Source organism: Natator depressus, chromosome 10, assembly GCF_965152275.1.
Source record: "Natator depressus isolate rNatDep1 chromosome 10, rNatDep2.hap1, whole genome shotgun sequence".
NCBI classification, from domain to species: Eukaryota; Metazoa; Chordata; order Testudines; family Cheloniidae; genus Natator; species Natator depressus.
The window spans coordinates 82739679-82762113 of record NC_134243.1 but is presented as its reverse complement, the minus strand read 5'-3'; the positions used below and the strand labels follow the sequence as shown (position 1 = coordinate 82762113).

General features: G+C 49.1%; 1 long non-coding RNA gene across 1 annotated transcript in view; it reads right to left on the bottom strand.

Annotated features, from left to right (window-relative positions):
• Positions 1 to 5293: 5293 nt before the first annotated feature.
• The window catches only part of LOC141994599 (uncharacterized), a 29281-nt gene continuing 12139 nt past the window's right edge, over positions 5294 to 22435 (bottom strand). The window contains exon 3 of the long non-coding RNA XR_012641182.1: positions 5294 to 5379. This is a non-coding gene — a long non-coding RNA (uncharacterized LOC141994599). The remainder of the gene's footprint in view (positions 5380 to 22435) is intronic.

Here is a 22435-nt window from a genome sequence, read left to right as displayed (position 1 = left end):
CCCTGCCTCGCGGGGGAGCGTGAGGGTCAGTGCATTACAGTCTGGGAGGTACCTAGAGACTGGAGACGGGGGCCACAGAAGTATCTAAATAGACAGAAAGATTGTCTGATCTGCACCTGCTGAAGCCAAAGTGACTTAACTGGGAGCAGGAACCAGCCCCAATTTAGCTCCAGATTGGTTCAAACAGGCCTTTAAAATGGGTAAAATAGAATAATTAAAGGGATGGAACTCAAGATAGCCAGACGGTGATGGATTTTCAAGCGTTCAGCTCCCAAAATAAGTGGCCCATGGGGGGGTGACCTCCTTGAAAAGCTGGCAGTGAATGGCCTTTCAGCTGTGTCTGTCCAAAATGGTTCACCAGAGTCGTCATTATAATAATGTCATTAATCACAATGGACTTCCTAAAGTGAGGTATGACAAGAGATGAGTCTTCTCCAGAACTCCCCATGGACAAGCATCCGCCCCCTAGATCAATCACACTGGGCCTCTGGGTTATGCCAGGGGGAGTTTTTAATGTTATGCAGGTTTTAAATGTAAAATCCCACATCTCATCACGGCTTCCTTGTGCTCAGCTGGGCTGAGGAGTTCTCCTCAAGGCAGCCCCCCCCAGCTAGCTGGGGGCAGAGATCATCCTTTGGCCTGTTGGAAACAAACAAAAACAGAATCCAGCTTTTGTAGGACTTATGGACAAGGCTTTGGAAGAGGACGGGGCAGCCTGGCCGAATGCTCAGAATTTCCTACCAGCTTCTTGCTGGGTTGTGTGTGTGTGTGTGTGTGCGCGCCCTACTGGTGCTCCAGAGGATGTGTACGCACTAGGATCTGTGCACTCTCAGTCAGAGATGTTAGTTGCCCACAGGTCCATGCTTACACCCTACACATCCCTGTTCTCAGATGCGAGGGTGTATAGGGAGGGGTAGACCCACCAACCCTCCGCCCACAATTCCTTCTCAGCTGCCCTCAGCTCGAGATGGAGCATTTCAGTGTCTGTTGCTAGTTTTCGAAGTATTTTGTTTTGGTTTATTCCTGTTTGTTATTTTATTTATTTACTTTCAGGTGTGTTCATTCAGGGTGGCTCCCCCCAGGCCTTTTTTAGGGGCGACGAGGGCCTTCTGCCCTCAGCCATCGTTGCGTGCAGCCTCCCTGCTTGGGTAATGTCAACGACCCCAGGTTTCATAGCCTGCCAGGCCCACTACAGGTCTGTCCCCTCAGTGACATGCATTTCAGCGCCTCCCCTGCCTCAGAGAGTCCAGCATCCCATCGAGCACAAGGTCCGCTCCAGATATAAAAGCAGATCTCACAAGCTGGGGGAGGATAGCTTGAAGCTCCTCCTGACGGAGCGCTCCTGGAGGCTTGGAGGATCCGACTCTCCCCCGTGTACGTCAACCTCAGTCTCTCAGGCTGCACCAGTGACTTCCATAGACAATGGGCATTTAAACAGGGCAAGAGACTCCAACAGGAGGAGAAAGTCAGTCCCCTCTCAGGACTGGAACCAAGGAGACTTTGTGTCCCAGTGTGGGCACCGCTGAGGTGTCTGTGGGTCCCGGTACCATGCCAGTATGCAGCAAGAACACTTCTGGCACAACTTGCATGGACCAGTCTTCTAGCAAACGGCACCATGAGGCACCACTGCTGGTACCAGAAGCAGGTGCCACCAGACACAGAGACTTATCCAGGTAGAAGGACTCTAAGCAGCCTTCTTTGAAGGCTCTGGTATGGCTCCCCTCCAGTCACAGCTACCAGGGGCACCGATGAAGACTCTACCCCAGTACTGCTGCACCTTTTGGAGCTGTACCCTTATCTCTCGTACTGCATCCAGCCCAAGAGCTCACTGCCAGTACTGACCCAACTGCCAGCCCCTCCTCAGCCTCTGGTACCAGTACGACCCCTGGTACGGATGCCTGGAGTTCATGCTTTGGACATGGGAGAGGATACCTCCTCTAATTTGGACATTTCCACCTCCTGTCTGTAAAATCCTCCTCTGCAGAAGATCTCAGAATCCCGCAGGCCTCCACATCACCTTGGCAGGAAAATGCCTGGGGACCTTTCCCTTATGCACCCACAGTGGGTCTTCTGGAACCCTTGGGGTCCTTATAGTGACCAGTAGTAGAGGGTGCCCTCTTATAAGAGACCCTGTTGTATCAGCAGCCACCAGTATCTCAACAGCCACTGATACTGCAGGGACCTTCCACCGGCAGGAAACCCTGGAGGAGAAAGAGCCAGAGGTGGAGGAGGAGATGCTGATGACTTAGACTTAGCTGGATCCCTCCAAATCCCACGGAAGGAAGTCCAGGAAACTCAACATAGCCTGATGGACATTCTGCCCCCAGTGCAAGGTTGCCTGACCTATTAAGAGGGCTTTACTGCCATCAGCCCATACTGAGTGGCAGTCACCTGCCACCATCCTGCCCACCTACACGAGGCCAACAAAAATATTATTTACTGGCTAAGGGGCTCTCCTCCCCCCGCAACTCCTTGGCATTGGACATGTCAGCAAGAAGAATCAACAAGTTCTCACCAAATCGACTCCCTTGGACAAGGAGCTCAAGCTGCTCTCCAGTTTAGGGTTGCGAACTATCAGGCCTTGATGGCAAAATATGATTAAACAAATTACGCAAAGTTCACACATTTTATTGGCCACCTGCCACAACACCAAAGGCAGCAGTTTCAAGCTCTCATTTCAGAAGGCCAGATGGGTGTGGCGGCTTCCCTTCCGGCCTTCCTCAATGCTGCAGACACAGCCTCACACTCTAGGCAAACGCCATCACCATGCGCTGATCCTCCAGCTTCCCCCGGGAGTCCAGAATGCTGGGGAGAAACTTCCTTTTGGAGCTTTCAGTAGCAACACTGACAGCTCCCTCCACTCCCTCAAGGGTTCCAGGACGACGCGGCCATGCCTCAGGATCTAGACACCTGTAACCGAGATGATGGAGCAATCACAGACTGCTGGGCCCTAAACAAACTGAATCAAGAGTGAGCGGTCACTATCCTAATAGCAGCATCCTGGCCAAGGCAGGGTTTTGTCCCTCTCTGCAAGCGCTTCGTCCCTTTCCTCTCATAGCACATCTCCTGACATGGGATTTGGTTGCCATCACTCATCCCAGTTGCTCTTCTCTGCCCCTCAGGGCATGGCTCCCAGGTGTAGAATTGAGCAGCTCTCCCACAGTTCAGTCCGGACTCCTGGGCAGTGGGAAACCAGGCACTAGGAAAACCTATCTGCAGAAGTGGAGGTGCTTCCGAGGGTGGCGTACCCATCACGCTATGCCCGCCTCTGAATCTCTCCTCATGGGCAGCTGGATTTAAAACACAAGGGTCAGTACTGAGCCATTACAGCCTTTCATCCTCCAGCCAAAGGATTTTCTGTTTTTGCTCATCCTGCCACAGCCAGTTCATTAAGGGTTTGACTGATCTGTTTCCTCATGTCAAGGATCCCACCCACCCTGGACCGTAATCTGGTTCTCCATGTTTTAAGGAACCCTCTGTTTGAACTTGTGGGTGGCTGTTCACGCCTCCACGTACCTTTCAAAGCTTTGTTCCTTGTAGCCATAACTTTGGCCAGAAGGGGAGGGGAGGAAGGAGACTTGCCTCTAGACCCTGGAATTGAGGCGGGCTCTTGCTTTCTACCTCAGCAGAACAAGATCTTCCAGGGCTTTCCTGGGCTCTTTATCTCCTTCGCCAAGAGAATCTAGCGGCAGCCAGGTGTGACGCAGAGGCGATGAAGGTGGATTTCTGGATGCAGCCTAGCTTGTTACAAAGCTGCTGGAGCACATCCTTCTGGCAGAGCGACTGCCCATTCCACCAGGGCCCAACAGCCCGGCTTCAAGACATTCCCCGTGTGGACGCAAGCCGGGCAGCGACCAGGTCCCCCATTCACACAGTCACCAGGCACTGTGCTCTTCTACCTGCTTCCAGAGCAGAAACAGCCCTAGGTGATGCTGCACTGGATCCGCGTCCTCGTTACCATGCCACGGGGGAGTCTCCTGGGCGCAAGCACCCGCGTGTCTCCTCTACACTGCAAGAGACACCCCCATGGCAGGGAGTCTCAGAGCCTGCGTCACCTGACTTGGGCTCACGGGGCTCACGCTATGGGGCCAGAAGTAGCCGTGTCGATGTTCCTGCTCAGGCAGGAGCCCGGGCTCGAAAACTTGGCAAGGAGGGTTGGGGTTGCTTAGTCCTGTTCCAGCACATGGGGCTGGACCTGATGACCTCTCAAGGTCCCTTCCAGCCCCACATTTCTATGATTCTGTCTGAAAAATAGGGGGGAAATGAATTTGCTATTTTCTTTCTAATTTTCCTCAATCTTTTGACTCTTGTGACCTGTTCAGCCCAGTTCCTGTGGCCTGGGTCTCTGTGCTCTTGGTACGTTTCTAGCCCCTGCCCCTGCCTGGCTAAGTTTTCTGTTGTTCCAGGGAGCCTGTGGGTGAGTCTCGGCTTTGCAGAGTCACACTGACTCCGAGCAGTGATTGCAGGTAGATGCCTGTGTCCTCGTACCGCTGTCTGTGGTCACAGCGGGCAGAGAGAATGTGTGCCTGAGTGGCGGTGCCGGCCTCCTTCCTTCCCCAGCCTCCGGCCACACAGCTCATGTTCCTTCCAGCCCGAGAGGCCTCCCTTCCCAAGGCTAGGAACTGCTCCTTTACCTGAATAGCTCCTCCGAAACAGCCATGCTCTGTGCAGGCTCCTGGAACATGGGAGCCCTGGAGCAGGGGGTCCAGAATTTCTGCTACCTTGACTGTCCTTTTTCCATAGATACGTATTCCAGGGGTATCAGCCCGGCACGAACGCCTTTTAGTGGTGAGGATAAAGCACATCTCGTCTCAGGCTCCAGACATTCGGTTTGACTTTGGATGTGGCTTCAGAAGGGTAAAGTTTGTATTACAAGGTGCATGGACTTGCCAAAATACTCAGGCTGCCCGGTCTAGATTTAAACATTAGCACAATGGAGGTGCTGCCTAGGCAGCTGGACTCTCACTTTCCCAAATCAAAGCAATAAACGGGAAGAAGCCGCATTTCTGTGCTGTTTCCAGTAGATCACTCTTACGTAAATAATTCACCTTCTGCAGGCTTCAGAGCTGGCTAGCATGCTAATGGGGATGGGGCATTAATGTCATCGAGACAGTTTAATTAGGAAAACCAGCTTGAGATTTCTTGGTGCACTTTGCTGGCGTGGAGTCTGTCCCCGTTAAAGATGTCTGGGAAACGAAGTGCCGGCACAGGCTCCTGTTGGAGGGGTGTCGACAGAGCTGTGCGGGCAGGAGATGGTGCTGAGCTCCTGCTGATGGCGGGATTTCCGTTCTGCCAGCGTGGCGTGCCGCGGAGTGACTATGTGACACCGCTGTATTGGGTACACGTTCGCCTTCGCATCTCCAGACGGGTTTTTTTTATCTATGAAAAGAAGCATTTAAAATCCTTGTTCAGAATGCCCGTAGGCTGGATGGATTGGCAGGAGTTGCTGGCGCAATGCATATATAAATAGCCAGACTTTGAGTCGAGAGCAGAGCTTTGGCCTGTCTCAGACGGGTGTACTCACAGAGGAGAGAGCCCGGGTGTGTCTCCTAATACAGAAGAGGCAGGTCTGAGGTTTGATGGATATACAAAGGATTCTTTATCGAGGCTGCTGGATTGGGGGTTGGACTAGATGACCTCCTGAGGTCCCTTCCAACCCTGATATTCTATGATTCTATGCGGACAGACCCTGTGGTTCTCTGTGCGTCTAGCTCCCAGACTCACTAACACACCCTCTGCTACCTACCGCCTACTGTCACCACACAGGGTCGCCTCACGTCTTGCCCCGGACTCACCACCATGGGTAGGTCTCTCACCAATGCAGGAGACCTCTTCCTTTCCCCCTTAGCGCTCACAGGTAGGAGCAGAGCAGGATACAGGGTGGCCCGGGTGAGACACCCCCCTGCTCCATTGGCCCCAGGGGGATTGGTCACCCCGTCAGACGTCATGGGCAGCCTTGGGACCCCGGTCCCCTGTGCTGCTGGGTGTGGCTGGCATTGGGCTGTGGTGCACCTGATTCTTTATGGAGCAGCAGCAAGAAGCACTGTAGAGCGATTCCCCTCCACCCCCTCCCCACCCCCGGACCTGCCTGAGCTATCCTGCCTTGTGCTTGCTGGATGGGACAGAGACTTAGCAGCCCCTGCTCTGCTTCTCTTCCCTTGCCTGCCCCAGCGGGAGTTGCAGCCCTGCAGCCTAGGTGTTGCCTTTAGCGTCTTACCTGCAAGAGCAACTTAGACTTAGTGGGATAAAGACTGCAAATAACGATCTGCTACGGGCCTGATTTCCGGGGGGGCAGGGCCACCCCTGCAGTGGAGGTCAATGAGAGCTGCCGGTCGTTGGCACCTCTGAGCATCAGGCCCGAATAATGTTATTGCCCAAACTTATTTCAATCTACACAGGAGATTTCTGACTTCCAGGAGAGGTTAAACCTTAATACATATATTTTACTAGTCCCATGGTATTAAACATGCAATCAGTGTACTGTTAAGTGTAAACCCAATACATGGTTGAGGTATTTTAATGTTACCCAAGGAATTATTATTGTATTTGGCATTGCTAACATCTTTTGTCCCCATCAGACTTCCAGTCTAGGGCTTACTTGTCTCTGCCATGGGTGAAAAGCTAATGAGATCTGCACTACGTTAAGATACTTGCAGAGGAGTTCTTCAGTCCATGCGTTTACATGGAATATGCTGACATGGCATGCTGTGATAGGCACAGGTGAAGTCAAGATGTGGACCCCCTTTTTACTCCTGAATGTATTTGCAAAGCAAACTAAAATCAGTATGTTAAAAATCCATGGAAGAATTTAGCAAAGAAATTTCCTTCCAGGGAAAATTCACCGCAAGGTTCAAGGTGAAAAGTACTAAGCCACAGAGATTGCTGGAAAGAAAGAACGGAAAATGCCAGTTTAAATAGATTGAAGCAATGTACACATTTGAATAGAGAATGTAACAGTGCTGGGATTGTTAGGTAAGGTTAGAGAAGGATAAGGAAATTAGAGTACTGTACAGGTATTTGGAAATGATACATACAGCAAGGGAGAAGACAGAACGTTGATTTGATATGTAAAATCTTTGAATGGCTATCACACTCGTTGACAACCGCAAGTAGCACTAATTTCATTAGCAAATCTAAGCTGAGGAGCCCTGCTACAAGCGCTGGTTTATTCTTTGCTTGGACAGTAGTTTTCGTTTGATCACAGTTAAATAAATTATGCTGCCATCTGAGGGATGCAAGTTGTATTGCATTTTCAGAGCGATTCATGAGTAAATCACTAAAATCACTTGCATCCGATGAAGTGAGCTGTAGCTCACGAAAGCTTATGCTCAAATAAATTGGTTAGTCTCTAAGATGCCACAAGTTCTCCTTTTCTTTTTGCGAATACAGACTAACACGGCTGTTACTCTGAAACCTGTCACTAAAAGTATCTGACTTTTGATACTAAAAGTATTTATGCCTTATTGTTGGTAGGTTTCAAAAATATCTAACGCTGTTGTTAGTCTGATTCTCAGTGTTAGGCGTTGTTTACACAATACTGTTCTTTCTCTAACATCGATGTGCTCCCGCTTCTAAAGACCTGGGACACGAGTAAACAAATTACAGGTTACTTGATAAATGCCTCCATTGTTTTACATATCAGACATGCAAATTGTGCATCGTTCACCTTAATGCCAGGCCTGCATTACTATCACCACCCTCTCCAATACCTTTCGGAAACTCTATCAGGTACTGTTTGTATTTCATGGCTCTGGTCCCAAGCTGGTACTAGGGAATGAATCGCTGGTGTGGATTGTATATTTTTGGTAACTGATTTTGAAAATTGTATTTATTGACGTCACTGAAATCAGCTGGAACTGCTGACAGCACCAGTTCTTTTCTCACATAAGCAAGAAGACAAAGCGCTCTCTCCAGTGCCCAACCCAAGCGACTTAGCTGGCTGCTGGGGAGCTCTGTGGAAATCTCACTCCCAGGATATGGTGTCAGTGGAGCTGTTCCCAGGCCACTGCTCAAGCCTAACGAATGAAGCAGCCTATACAGTCCCACGTACCCCACTGCACTGGGGAAAGGCCTGGGGAATTCATATACACATTGTATCCTTTTGCCACACCAGGGTCCTCTGCACCCATGGAGGATGGAGCAGGATATGCCCCACACCAGTGCAGGATCATCAGCTATAGTATGTTTTAAAGTCTATTTTTAGAAGTCTCTAGGAATAGGGCATCTGCTGCTCACCCTGAAAGGTTCTGGCTCCGATCCCAATGGCACAGAACTACAGAGCTTAGCCGTCTAGATGCTAAAACAGTGAAACTGTGTGTTCCGCTTTGAGGCAGGTGCCAGAGCTCCCTGGTTTACTTTGGAGCAGATTGTACAAGGGCTGTGGCTTAGATTTTCACTGGAACCCATTGATTGGGGTGGTTCTGTATTCTTCCCACCAACACAAGGTCATCACTCATCTGCAACCCAGTCTCAGCCGGGCCCTGGGAAAGTGCAAATGCACTGAATCAGGTGGGTCTGATTTCAAGCCAAGTATCAGCCATTCTATCCAACAGAGACAGAGGAGTTGCCCATTTGGATGGGTCCCAAGGTCCATCTCGCCTGGGGTCTGGTCTCTGACTGTGGCAGCACCCAAGAATCCCACAAGAGCAGATGGGGATAATCTGCTCCCACATGAGGTCTCAGCCTGGCGTCTGATAGACAGAGTCTGGCTGAAGCCCTGAAGCAGAAGCCCTGAATATCGCTTGTTCCCATTAGCTATTAGAACTCTGGATGTTCTTGTTACCCACATGAATGTTCAGTCCCTTCTTGGTTCTTGTTAAGTTCTTGGCCTCAAGGACTTCCTAAGGCCGTGTGACAGGGCATTGTCCCACTTCTGTCTTTCCTAGTCACAAACACTGGGAGACCTTTGTCTGGTCAAACACCTGGTGCAATTTATTTACACTGTTCTCCCCAGCAGCCTTATAAACTTTGTGCAGCTCTGTATTTACCTCCCCAGGTCACTCAGCCCTGGGAGGGGTTGAACAGAAAGTAGCTTCCCCCTGAGAGATCTCTCCTGGCTCCAACTCTCAAGGGTCGGGTCAATGTCAACGTCAAAGCATTTCCTTCCTCTGCCTTTTGTACTTACTGGGCTAATGGGTAAATTAGCCTTGTAGCTCTCTCCAGCCCATCCCCCAGAGACCAGTTAGGCCCAACGTTACCCTCCAGGTTTGCTCCTGGGTGATTTAATTGGTGAGCAGAGTGCCCAGACAGCTGCTGTTGTCCGCACCCTGTCACACGTGGTGAGTTCCACCGTCGCATTACGGGCTGTGTGAAAAAGTGTTTCCTTTCACTGGTTGTGAATTTCCCACTTTTAGTGTCTCTGAGGGTTCCCCTGTGTTCTACGACAGGAAAACGGCCATTCCTGATCTCTGTTCTCTAGACCAGTTGCTATTATACAGACTTCTATTGCATCCCCTCTTAGTGGTCTCCTCTCTAGAGCAACAATCCAGTCTCTTCAACCTCTCTTTACAGTAGAGTTTCCCCAGGCCCTTGATCATTCTCATCACACTTCTCTGAACCCCTAGTTCTGCTAGATCCATGTGGAAGTTCTAGTTTCATGTCGTTGATACTATGCCCGGAAGCAGCGTATCCAGGGATGCAGTGCCCGCGAGCATGTTGGTGATACACCCATCAAACTGTGTCCGCAACAGGCTGAGGCAGTTTGCTCAGCTTCAGAACCTCCTTTATCACACAGATGATGCCGGGAGAGCGTTAGAACCAGGTTCACTCTGAAATGGTGCAGCCTGCCATTGTCACTGAGTAAAGACAGTCCACTTAAGCCAGTGTTGCTCTAAAAATGAAGCCCCTTAGCCCTAGTCTGTTTTTAAGTGGGAGCAAGCATCAAGGATTTTGAAGTAGCCTATTGTTCTTGCTGCCTATATGTTTTAGATTTCAGGTAACTCCTAAATTAGCTGCTTTCCTCAGGAAATTGCACAATGAAATGGCAAAGCCACTCATAGAATACTGGCATACAGAGCTCATAAAATTCCTATCACAGACACAGTTCCTTCTCCTTCAGCTGAATTTCTCAATCCATCCCAAAACCAAACCGCTCCACAGCAATTGACACCTGATCTGTTATTCAGATTCAACAATGATACCTGCTCTGACAACTTGCTAACAAGCTTCTATGACAACAGTCAACATTCTGAAGTAAGTGGCTTTGACAGCGCCTTTGCTAAATTAGCAAATGTAAATGTAATGCAAAATGTTATTCTGAATTTATGGTAGTCATCTTGTGGCAAAGGCGGACTAAATATATTATCACCATTGCAAAATGCAATATGTATTTCCATGATATTTGGTACTCTGCAATAAACTGTATCCCTCATAATGGCCCAAATACAACCTTCAGTTAAACTTCTCCAAGGAGGTCTCTACAGACTCCCATTTGTGGGATGTTCCTTCTGGTGCTGCTGGGCTCCATGAATCTTCTCATTAAGCAGTGCCATTGAGAGTATTCGCTCTCAGCATTGAATGCTGAGAGCTGAGGTTATAACAGGTTATGCTGTACCCAGCTGCCTCTGTCCCTGCTATGGCTTGGTGGGAATGTTAAGATCCATAGTGCTGTGCATGGAGAACATACGCTGGGGTCAGAGCAAGGGTCCATCTAACCCAATATCCTGTCTTCAGACAGTGGCTCATGCCAGATGCTTCAGAGGGAATGATCAGAACAGGACAGTTATTGAGTGATCCATCCCCTGTTGTCCAGTCCCAGCTTCTGGCAGTCAGAGGTTTAGAGACATCCAGAGGATGGGGTTGCGTCCCTGACCATCTTGGCTAAGAGCCATTGATGGACCTATTCTCCGGGAACTTTGTAATTCCTTTTTTCAACCCTTTTACTGTTTTGGCCTTCACAACATCCCCTGGCAATGAGTTCCACAGATTGACTGACACTGCATTGTGTGAAGAAATACCTCCTTTTGTTAGTTTTAAATCTGCTGTCTGTTAATTTCTTTAGGTGACTGCTGATTCTTGTGTTATGTGAAGGGGTAAATAATACTTACTAATTTTCTCCACCCCAGTCCTGATTTTATAGACCTCTATCATATCCCCCCTTAGTCGTCTCTTTTCCAAGCTGAAAAGTCCCAGTCTTATTAATCTCCCTCATATGGAAGCTGTTCCATCCCATTAGTAATTTTTATTGCCCTTCTCTAGCTTTTCCAATTCTAATATATCTTTTTTGAGATGGGGGCAACCAGAACTGCACACAGTATTCAAGATAAGGGCGTACCATGGATTTATATAGAGACAACATGATATTTTCTTTCTTATTATCGATCCCTTTCTTAATGGTTCCCAACATTCTGTTCGCTTTTTTGCCTGCCGCTGCACATTGAGTGAATGTTTTCAGAGAACTATCCACACTGACTCCAAGATCTCTTTCTTGAGTGGTAACAGCTAATTTAGACCCCATCATTTCTTATGTATAGCTGGGATTGTGTTTTCCAGAGTTCATGACTTTGCATTTATCAACATTGCATTTCATCTGCCATTTTGTTGCCCAGTCACTCAGTTTTGTGGTCCACCATGCTAGGCATTCACACCTTACCATGCCCCATTAATGTGTTTAAACCTGAATGGACCATAATTACAGGCAGTCTTTGTGGTTTCCTCCCCTGAGGCCTGACTCTAATCAGATCAGTAGTTGCATAGTTGAGTACAGAGCATTGTTTGTCAGTGCTAGAAATGGCTAAGCAGCTCATTGACCTGGTGTTGGCAGCCAACTTCAATGTGGTCCCACCAGGTGGAAACACTAGCACTTGGAAAGCGGTCAGGGAACCTTTCTGCCACACCAGCTGTCCCCGCTGCACATCACAAGAAAGGCTTTAAAGATGTTTTGCTGCTCACTTGGGGCTTGTCTACACACAAAGTCTGACTGGAATGGTTCCCTGTGTGGACACTCTTATTCCGGAATAGTTACTGCGCTTTAAATTCATGCCCTCTTATGTCATCTTATGTCAGAATAGCTAGACAAGCCCTTTATCTTGTAGCTCGAAAGCTCATCTTCTCTACTTTGCATAAGGGGAGAAGGTTCTACCGAAGCAGGCTTTCTATTTCAGAATGGCTCCCGTCTTCTAAACCTTACACCATGCTGTTCATCCCCAGTCCAGTTTGTCAGCTTCAGGTGATCAGGGACAGTTTGCCAGCAGGCAGCCTGGAGGGAGGCAGACTTCTCCTCCTCCGGTTACCAAAAATGACAGCAATTAGCCGAGCAGTCACACAACAAGGCCCCCAGAGGCTAGGCCATGGAAGGTCAGGCCGAAAGGACGTTTCTGTGCTTGCATGTGTGTCTTTTTGGATCCTAGATGTTCTTGATACTTGTGATTAGTTAATATTGTTGATTGGATAAGCTGATGTTCTGGCTAAGTGAGTGGAGTCACTTTACTTTCTAGACCCTGTTTTATGTTGCTTTGTTGACATTTCTCCATAGTAGACCTTGGGTGACCCATCCTGGAGATCTAAATATTGTACTCCTGGCCTTAATGGATCCCGCACTGCATCATGCTGACTTGTAGTCCAACGGGGGAACCCAACCCATAGAGGAGATTAGGGACATGAGGCCCCAGAACTACAAGTCCGATGAGGTACTGCAGAGGTATTTCCTTTTTTTTTTTTCAGATGTAATTTTTCAAATTTTTAATGTTCTTTTTTATGAAGAGTCAAAATTTTCTACAGAAAGATTATGAAAAATTTCATTTAATCAAAAACCTGGTTTTTCCATAGAAAAACAGTTTTGTCAGAAAACTTTTGCCCAACACTCGACCCTTTCTCTTTTTTTAAAAAAGTGGTTTAATTTACTGAGGTGCAGAAACACACAGATCATGGTTAGATTTCCCTGGCTCTGAAACATTCCTACTGTTTCTCTTCACCACACGTACACACCGAGACCAACTGAATGAATCATGTTTGGCATCAAGCCGGTTTTGAAACTAAGAAAATGAAGACACTGACATGCTGATGAGAGGAAATCTGTTCTATTTACTTGTACAACCAGTAATGCCAATCGCCGCTTTTCCTTTCCAGCATCGTTTCGAAGGCATGCTCATCCATTTACTGGAGTCAACTGGAACCAAGAGACCAAACCCAACATTTGACACATCTTAGACTGCTTGGAAGGATTGTTTTTATATGCAGCAAAACCCAGCAAGCCTGACATTTGAAACTCACTTATTTCACTGCAAGGCAACATCTTATGCCTTTATACAGGATTTTTCCTGCCGTTTCTCAGCCCAGGAACGCCTGCTTACTGTAGCTTCAGATTGTTTTCATGCCGGTCAGTTCATAACAATCTATGCAGTAAGAATAACACTGGCATGGAGACTGCCGAAATCTGGATTTTCCAGGTGGGTCAGCCTTAGAGGACAACTCCTGTACCCACCCATACACTGGCTTTGTTACTCCCATATAGTCATAAGCAAGGAAGAGATGAACAGCAGTTCTCATCCTGACCACCTAAGCCACAGGAAATATAAGACTTAAAATGACTGTTTGATGTTTAGGTTTTTTAAATTAAATCATGTATTAAATAATAATGGCTGAAGTGCTGCAGCATGCATTAATATAAAACATTTACCCTGCAGGGATGAAAAAAATTTATATTTTAAACTTTCATGGACTCAGAATGTTCATACAGCTGCTCCAGATACTTGAAACCTCTAATCCATCATTTGAGTGATTTTCCTCTTCCTTTCTCAGACCCTGATCGTGTTGAGTAGACTTACACTTACACCTGCTTCGTTAAGGCACCTCCTAACCTTGATTTTTTCCTGCCTTTCCCTTGGTTTGCCGGCGGAAGGAGTTCAGGGAGAAATGAGGTGATTGGTGTCCAAGGTTCTGTTTCGAATGCCTGGAAGTCAACGGCCCCTTTGGCTCATTCTTCCTACAGCTGCTATCCCATGGCTGCTGTTGCACCACATAGGGGGGCGGTCACCCCGCTCCGGCTAGAAAGGGGTTAAAAGCAGCCAGGGGAGGCTGGTTGGGTGAACAGCCGCAGGTGTGGCTGCACCCAATTCGGCCACAGCTGACCCTGATAAAAGGGCAGGCTGAGGGAGTGAGAGACTCTTGCTCCAGCTGAGAGGCAGAGAGGACCAGGCTGCCTGGGAGAGCAAGCAGGGTACCTGGGACAGAGCAGGGCTGAGTAGCGCTGGCCTGGTGGGTCCCCAGGCCGAGGCCTTGCTAAAGGCCAGGGGAGGTACTAGGGCTGCAGGGAGGCAGCTGGGGCTGGAAAGGCCGCAAATCCAACCCCCCGGCCGATGATGAGTGTCCATTACAGACTGCAGTTTGCCCCTGAGGGAAGGGGCTAGATAAGGACTGGCAGTGGGTCACTGAGGCGAGGTGGGCTTAGGGGACTGGGTTCCCTGGGGAAGGAAGACCCAGAGTGTGGGGGCACTGCTGTGGGGCAGCACCCCAAGGTACGGGGCACCAGGATCTGGGGGGGACACAGGGCTGGAAGTGCTATAAGTGGTGGAGGTCAGGAGGAATCAGGCACTGGTAGGAAGACTCTGGCCAGCAGGAGGCGCTCCGAGGCTGGAACTGAGCTAGTTCCCAGATGACCAGCAGGAGGCGCCGCAGCGGTGAGTGCCCACCGTGCTACACACCAGTAAACCCTTATCTGAGCCAAAAGAGAACGCAATGGTGGCAAGTCATCTACCAGAACTCTATTTTCCACCGTCCGTTCTGTCTGTGTTTCACTATGTTGCCTCCATTGTTTGGATCTTGCTCTGTATGGCCTCTGATGAAGCCATTGCTTGTCCCCATTAAATACCTCCTTTATTCTTTCACATCTCTGATTCTGGGACCTTGCGGGGACACCCTAGGGGTTCAGAGCTGCACAATACAGACGTTGGATATTTTCAGTGTTGTGGCCTGATGGCTCATGAACCAACTGTGGTTCGTCTCTTTCTTTTGTGGATGTGATGAAACCGCTACGGCAAAGGCACACAGAGCGGTACCGCCGCAAATAGCCAATGGTCAAGTCATGGTTTCCGGTAATTCCAGGACGTGGGGCACACGGGGTTTGAATTAGTGTCGCACAGAGAGGTACAGAGGGCAACACGCTATGTTAGGCAGGAGCAGCTGGAGTGGGCGAGTCAGTCCCATGGAGCGTGCAAGACCCCACACAGCCCTGCACTAGTCCCTGGAGTGCATCCAGTTCAGAACTCTTCTCTTTGCTTCCAAGGCTCTGGGCAGCTCTGTCCCGGCCTGCTGCCCCTTGCAGCTGGTCACACACCACGCCCTTGTTCTGGCTCCTCGTGCTTCCATTCCTGCTTCTGCCCAGGCCCTTACTTCCTCCTGGCTCCTGAGCTCCCAAACCTTCTCCTCTGGTGCCCCTGTCCAAGCATGTCCTCTCCTCACCTGTTCGCTAGGATACCTCCCACCCTTCCTCTTCCCTGCTCCTCAGACCCCTTCTTTCCATTCTCCTTTCCCCCAGCAGCGACATCCTGTCAGTTATTTAGAGAGATGACCCGCTCTCTGAGCATATGTGTTGTGTCCAACACACCACCCAGTGCCACACTCGTACATTCCTCCATCCTCCGCCAGTCCTTCCTCTCTTTGCTGCTGTGTCCAATCGACATTATACACATTCTCTCTCCATGCACCCGGCTTACCTCTGGCCCAGGCACAAATGGCAAATAGCAAAAACAATGGGGACACACCCGTGGTACCCAATATCGACAAACCCTGGGAGTTGCCAGGGAGCTGGCTGCCCGAAAGCCCAGACCATGTCCCTCCATCTTCTCCACATTCTTTCCTGCCTTGCCGTGTTTCCTTCCTGTCTTCCCTTCCCTCCCCCCTTGCACGAAGATACAGTTCATGTAAAAGAGACAAAGCCCCACCCCAAACCCTATCTAAACAAAAAGGAATTTTGGGACTTCCATGCAACCGGCATGCTGCTTGCTCTGCTTGCACCACAGACCCCTGTGTCTCTCGTCTGTGCTGTGTAGTCTCTTTAGGACACGGATGGGTTTGTACAGCCCCTAACACAGTGGTGCCCTGCTCTTGATTGGGGCCCTACCATAATACAAATAACAGCAATGCTATCTTTCCTGTGCTCCTCTAAACTAGCGATGCTTTCTCAAATCTTCAAAGGAGCATGGGGCTCAAGGGACTCGTCGTAGGAGGTATGGATATCACAGTGAATGATTTATGAGCTATTTTGAAAACAGAGTTGAAGCCCCTAGAGCCAAGCTGTCTTTTCTTTCTAAGCATTATCCCAGAACTGCACGTTCGCTCCAACGCTGTAGATTTTTATAGCTGTAGCTAGGGTAGAGGTTGCCAAAACAGTCCTTCAGCTTTAGTCAGCTATTTGCCAAGCAGGTTTCTCGCTGTCGTGGGCTGGAAGAGCGTGTTGTAGCTCTGGGTCAGTCCGTACCGACATTGTCAACACTTCCTTGCTGCCCTGCTTGAAATGCCGGCTGTTCCCAGAGCCTGCAGAAATCTTCCCTTCCTGGGGGAAGCTTGGCTGGTATTTATTAGTATGTGATCTCACATTGCTAGCCAAGATGTAAAATGCAATGGGAAGCCAGCTGCCAGGTCCTCTCCTCAGTAATGATCTTTGTGAGAGGTTTCAGGTTAATGCATCAGTGTGGACGGAGAACCAGGGACCAGGTCCCTAAGAAAGGAGTATGACATTTGGACTGGCATTCAGCATTACAAGACCTGGGGCTATTCCTCGTGGCTGTCTGAGACCAGCTCAGAGGCACGGACACGGAGTTAAGGGCTTGATTTTTGGAGGTGTTTGGGTGCCTCGCTGCATCTTTAGGAGTCTAAAATATCTTTACAAATCTGGTCTAACTCCCTAGGGAAGGGCTCCTTCTCTATTGCCAGGGGATAACTAGCTCAGATCACACAAAATGGGCAAGCAAAAGTTTCAGAGACTTACAAGTGGAACAGGGGAAAGCCAAACTAATGATCACTGAAGGCTAATTAATGTCAGTTAGTGCTTGGCCACCAGGTGCACTGAGCTACATCAACGGAGAGCTCAAGAAAGTAGTGTGGGAGTATTGCATAGTGCTGGTAAGAGCCAGGGTGGGCTGGCTGGAGATTAGACCAAGCCACGTGCTTTTCTGGTTTGTGCTAGGCATGCTTTTCCCTTCACCCGGCTCCTTACCCATTGGGCCCTGCAGCAACCACCCGAGCAAAGGGGTGGCAATTCCTGTGTGCAAGCTCTATTTTTCATGCTTTTCAGGCTTATATTTAAGGTGAGTCAAAGAGGCTGGAAACCCCCCTTGAAGCCATTTCAACTTCCTCTGTCCTGGCTGGCCTGATGAATTACAGCACTGCTTACAAAACTATGAAATTAACACTCTACAAAGTCAGTGCATTAATTAGATGGATTAAAAACTGGCTAATTGATAGATCTCAAAACTAATTGGATGATGATTCCCCAGTTACAATTAGGGTGTGTCTACTGAGGTCCCGCAGGGAGCTGTTCTTGGTTCAGTGCAATCCAATGTCTTTATCGATGATCTGGAAGGAAATGGAAAATCGCTGCCGGTAAAGTTTGCAGATGACACAAAAATTGGTGGTTTGCTAAATACCAATAAGGTCAAGTCAATTCTACAGAGCAATCTGGATCTCCTGGGAGCAGGGCACACTGGAACAAAACGCATTTGGATACACTGAAGTGCAAGATCAGAATCCATCAGGGGACAAAGAATGTAGGTCACACGTATACGATAAGGAATGTACTTTGGAAAGCAGTAACATAGAATAGGACTTGGGGATCCTCATGAATAACCAAGTGAACATAAGCTCTGAGTGATGCAGTGGCTGAGAGCTAATGCAATTCTTGGATGTAAAAACAGAGGGGTATCAGGTAGGGGTAGGGAGGTCGCATTAGCTCTGTCTATGCATCAGTGAGATCATTACTGGATACGGTGTCTAGCTCTGGTGTCCACACTTTTAGTAAAAGGAAATTGATAAATTAGAGAGGGATCAGAAAAGAGCTACAAGAATGATTTGAGGTCTGGAAAACTTGCCTTACAGCGAGAAGCTAAGTAAACTCAATCTATTCAGTTTAACATGGAGGTTAAGAGGCAACTTGATCACAGGCTGAGAGTATCTACATGGGGAACAGAAATTTGATACTAGCCGGCTCTTCAGGCTAGCCGACAAAACTATAACAAAATCCAGTGGTTGGAAGCTGAAGCTAGACAAATTCAGACTACAAATTAGGTGCAGGTTTTTAACGGTGTGGGTATTAACCACTGGAACAATGAGGTCAGAAGGGAAGGGACTCAATGCCATCTGAAGTTTTTAAATCAAAATCTCATGTCCAGCTTAAAGATCTGCTCCAGCTCAAGCGAAAAGTACGGGCTTGAAGCAGGATCCCCTGGCAGACCGTCTCTGGGCTGCGGTCAGCAGGGGCTCAGGTCAGAGGACGCTCGCTTCCAGCCTTGGAATCTAGCACTCAGTGCATTGATTGCAGCACGAGGAGCTGCTCAGTCACTCAGGGCAGTGAGCGCATACACACCTGAGAAACAAAGTCGCCTCAAGCCTGAGTCTTCTCTCCCCAGTGCGGGTACGAATTGAGGTGCTGGGTAGCTGTGGGTGAACCTCAAAAGGCTGGGTGCGGAGAGACACCCCTGAGTGCCCTCGATTTGTTCATCGCTGCTGGGGAGCTTTTCAGGAGGCGGGTGTTTGCAGCAGGGCCTTTTAAAGGGCCAGTGAATCTCTTTTTCATATCTCGCATTGAACCCAATAGCCCTGTTCTCCAGTGCTGCAGTCGCATGAGCATTTCTAGGGTTACCCTCGCGGGCAGTAAGTGGCTGCTCTCCTGGTACCCACCACTTCCGGGAGCCCTGATTCTCCCGTCTCTCCTGGATCAATGTAAAGCACTGAAGTGAGTGAAGTTCTGCTGGGCTGAGAGGAGACCCCAGCCCTGGGTGTGCACACAATGGTCTGGATTGTCCCATGGCAGGCGGAGTGACAGCAGCCTGTAAGTGCTCTCCTCATGCTGGGAAGCTCGCTGCCGGGTAGAGCTGGTGGAGGCTGCAGAGCTGTCTCCTGGGCCAGCTGCTTTCCCTCCCCCTGGCAGGAAGGGAGGAAGGAGGCATGTCAGAAGTGTGCTAGGCAGGGTGCAGGGCGGGCAGGGTCCCTGGGGCTCCTTACCACAGCAGCGTTAAATGTGAGCTCTCACTTGGGCCAGGGTTCTGCAGCTTATGCTCCAGGACCTTGGATGCAGGTAAGAATATGGCGTAGTGTATTTGTCCAGCCTACCATGCGCTGGAGACCAGAAGGGAGTCTATTCAGGACTCTAGCTTTACCAGCTGCATTTTGTTATTACCAATAAACATAGACAGGAAACTCGGCTTTCAGGCCCAAAGTGCCCACCAGCCTACGGGCATCGCCAGAAATCAATAACAACACCCCTTTGCCCTGGGCGTTACGGCTGTGCACCCCAGGGAGAAGGACTCCTCAGATTGATCGGTCTGATCTCCGAAATGAACATCAGGAAGAAAGTGAAACATCTCTCTATTATTTGCACTGCCTGCCTGAAGTTCCTAACTAGGTCATGTCACGTATGCAGCAGCCATGGTCGAAGTCCAGTAACCATCTGAGTGAGCAAACTGATGTGAAGGGCGTGATGGGTGAAATGCTGGTGCCGTGTGCTGGCGTAATCGTCCTCAAAGACAGAAATATGGATGGACTGGGAAATGCCAATCGAAAGTGCTTGTACTAGAAAGCCACTGGCTTAAAATAAGTAATTGACATTGTGACAAAGTTCTTCCTCTGCCTTGTTGGGTCTTGCGCTTATTGGTGGATTTTCTCGCCTCAGAGGTTCATGGCAGCCCTCAGTTTGGCCACTTTCGTGGCTCAAATCTGCCGTTCACTCAGTTAGCCTCATCACTGGCCAGCATGGGGAAAGGAAGAAGAACAATCCCCGCAGTCTCTGCTGATCCACCTAGTGGATTGGGGAACAGGCCAGAGACCTTCCCCCCTGGTGGAACCCACAGTCCAGTTCAACTCCTCCGGTATCAAGTAGGGAGTTGGGGGGATGGAGGGATGGGGGGAACCCGGGCCCGCCCTCTACTCCGGGTTCCAGCCCAGGGCCCTGTGGATTGCAGCTGTCTACAGTGGCTCCTGTAACAGCTGTGTGACAGCTACAACTCCCTGGGCTACTTCCCCATGGCCTCCTCCCAGCACCTTCTTTATCCTCACCATAGGACCTTCCTCCTGGTGTCTGATAATCCTTGTACTCCTCGGTCCTCCAACAGTATGTGTTCTCACTCTCAGCTCCTAGCACCTCTTGCTCCCAGCTCCTCACACATGCACCACAAACTGAAGTGAGCTCCTTTTTAAACCCAGGTGCCCTGATTAGCCTGCCTTAATTGATTCTAGCAGCTTCTTGGATTGGCTGCAGGTGTTCTAATTAGCCTGTCTGCCTTAATTGTTTCCAGAAAGTTTGTGATTGTTCTGGAACCTTCCCTGTTACCTTACCCAGGGAAAAGGGACCTACTTAACCTGGGGCTAATATATCTGCCTTCTATCATTCTCCTGTAACCATCTGGCCCGACCCTGTCACAACATTAACCTACTAGCAAGATAGCAGAGACAGTGGGGGCATTACTTCAGGGACAACTCGCAGGAGAGGTAACTGCATGACAGCAAGGTGGCTTCAAAATTTGATATCAATACAGAGCTGATAATTAACATAACTTGGGGGGGGGAATATTAGGTAAGGAAGATGCTTCTCTTCCATGCATTGAAACAAAATATATGTGTCCGAGAAGCAGGGGAACTGCGAGTGAGATCTGAAATGAACCAAATTAAGAGAAAAATTCAAGTCCCAAAGCAGGACGAGTAGAGGGGACAGAGGACTCCTCATTAGACCTTATGAAAGAAAGAGTGAGCCCCATCTTCCTTCAGCTTCACACCTAGGAGGTGGTTTCTTTGGGGGCATCCTCCCTCTGGGGAAGAAGCAAGCAAGGGGGATGTTTTTCTTCACCTAACTGAAGAGAGAGAATTTAGTACCCAGGATCCAAGAAGTGGGAGTTATGGTGGCAGGTTTTTCCCAGATTTTTCCACCCTCTTCCTGTTTTATGCCAGTCCCTTTCCCTACCATTTTTTCTGGAGACGAAGTACCTAATATGCATGTGCTGAAGACGAAGCCCTTAAGCGCATGGGTAAATCCCACTGAAGTCACTGAGACTGTGCATGTGCTTAAATTCTTTGTTGAACTGGGATGGCCTTGAGCACGTCTGTTTGGCTGATTTGGGGTCTAATATAGCCCTGCTTAGTGTAGTCAATGAAGGCTGCCTTCGTCCATGTAGGAAATGGCTAGTGCTCAGATTCACACTTACTCCCTCTGTCTGCATGTAGCTTTTTCAAGAGTGCGCATTGTGTCTCCTGCATTTGATCTTTCAAATTCGTCAATGAAGGAGAGGAAAACTTGCAATGAAAAGTCTTTCACGTCCCCTGAAATAGCATCACTCCTCCCTCCCTATGTGGCAGACTGCTGAACAAAATCCCCGTTATTACAGAAAAGTCACTTGTAAGATACAGAAGCCGCACATAATATCTGAAAACTCACCCTCAGTAAGGCTTTCTTGTCTCAGGTGGTGCTAAGAGCCAAATGCCAGTTCACTGTTACCTGCAAATGTAACTTTGGAGCCACACATAACTTGGTAAGAAGCAGTGGCTTTACTCCCGTCTATTTGTGGATAAAGTGTCACTAAGAGTTGTGGATCTCACCGTGCTAACCAGGGATCCGACTGGAATCAGCCATTTTCAAGAAGAGAAATTGATTTCTCCTCATAATGCGCCGCTAAGCACAATATTTTCAAGCTTCTTAGCAGATGGATCAGGCCTGCTCAGTAGATCTCAAACTCATCAGCTCCCTGACAGCTCAGAAAACAAAACAACGGTTTGAGTCTCTTGGTGGGAGAGGGGCATTTCTAATCCAACTAGCTACATGCCATGGTCTGGTGATTTAAAACACCCAGCACAGTATTTGATTCGTGGTGTTGGAAGGGCCCCATTCTTACTCCTATCTTGCCCCGTGGAGTAGTCTCATTTTAGTGCTCACATAAGGAGCAACACAAAGGAAGCCATTTGTCGTGCACAGCAACAAGTGTTATTGGTCCTATAAAACCTGGTAACTATGCTACATCCTCTTGAGTGCCATCTGTTTGGCCCTTCTCTATTAACTCACCAGTGACGCGTGCAGCCATAAAACACTCCCATAACGCCATTGATTTTGGCTGAGCTGCTCGTGCAAAGGGAGGCAGAGAAACCATCTTCGGGCCCAGTCACGCAGAGCAGATCCGTGGGGTCTGGGGCTGTGAGAGTTAATGTGCACCGTTTCTGTAACGCTGCCAGGCCGGAGTGGGGGGTGGGAAGGTTCCAGGAGCAGGGAGAGAGGCCTGAGGAGCATTGAGCATAACTGTAA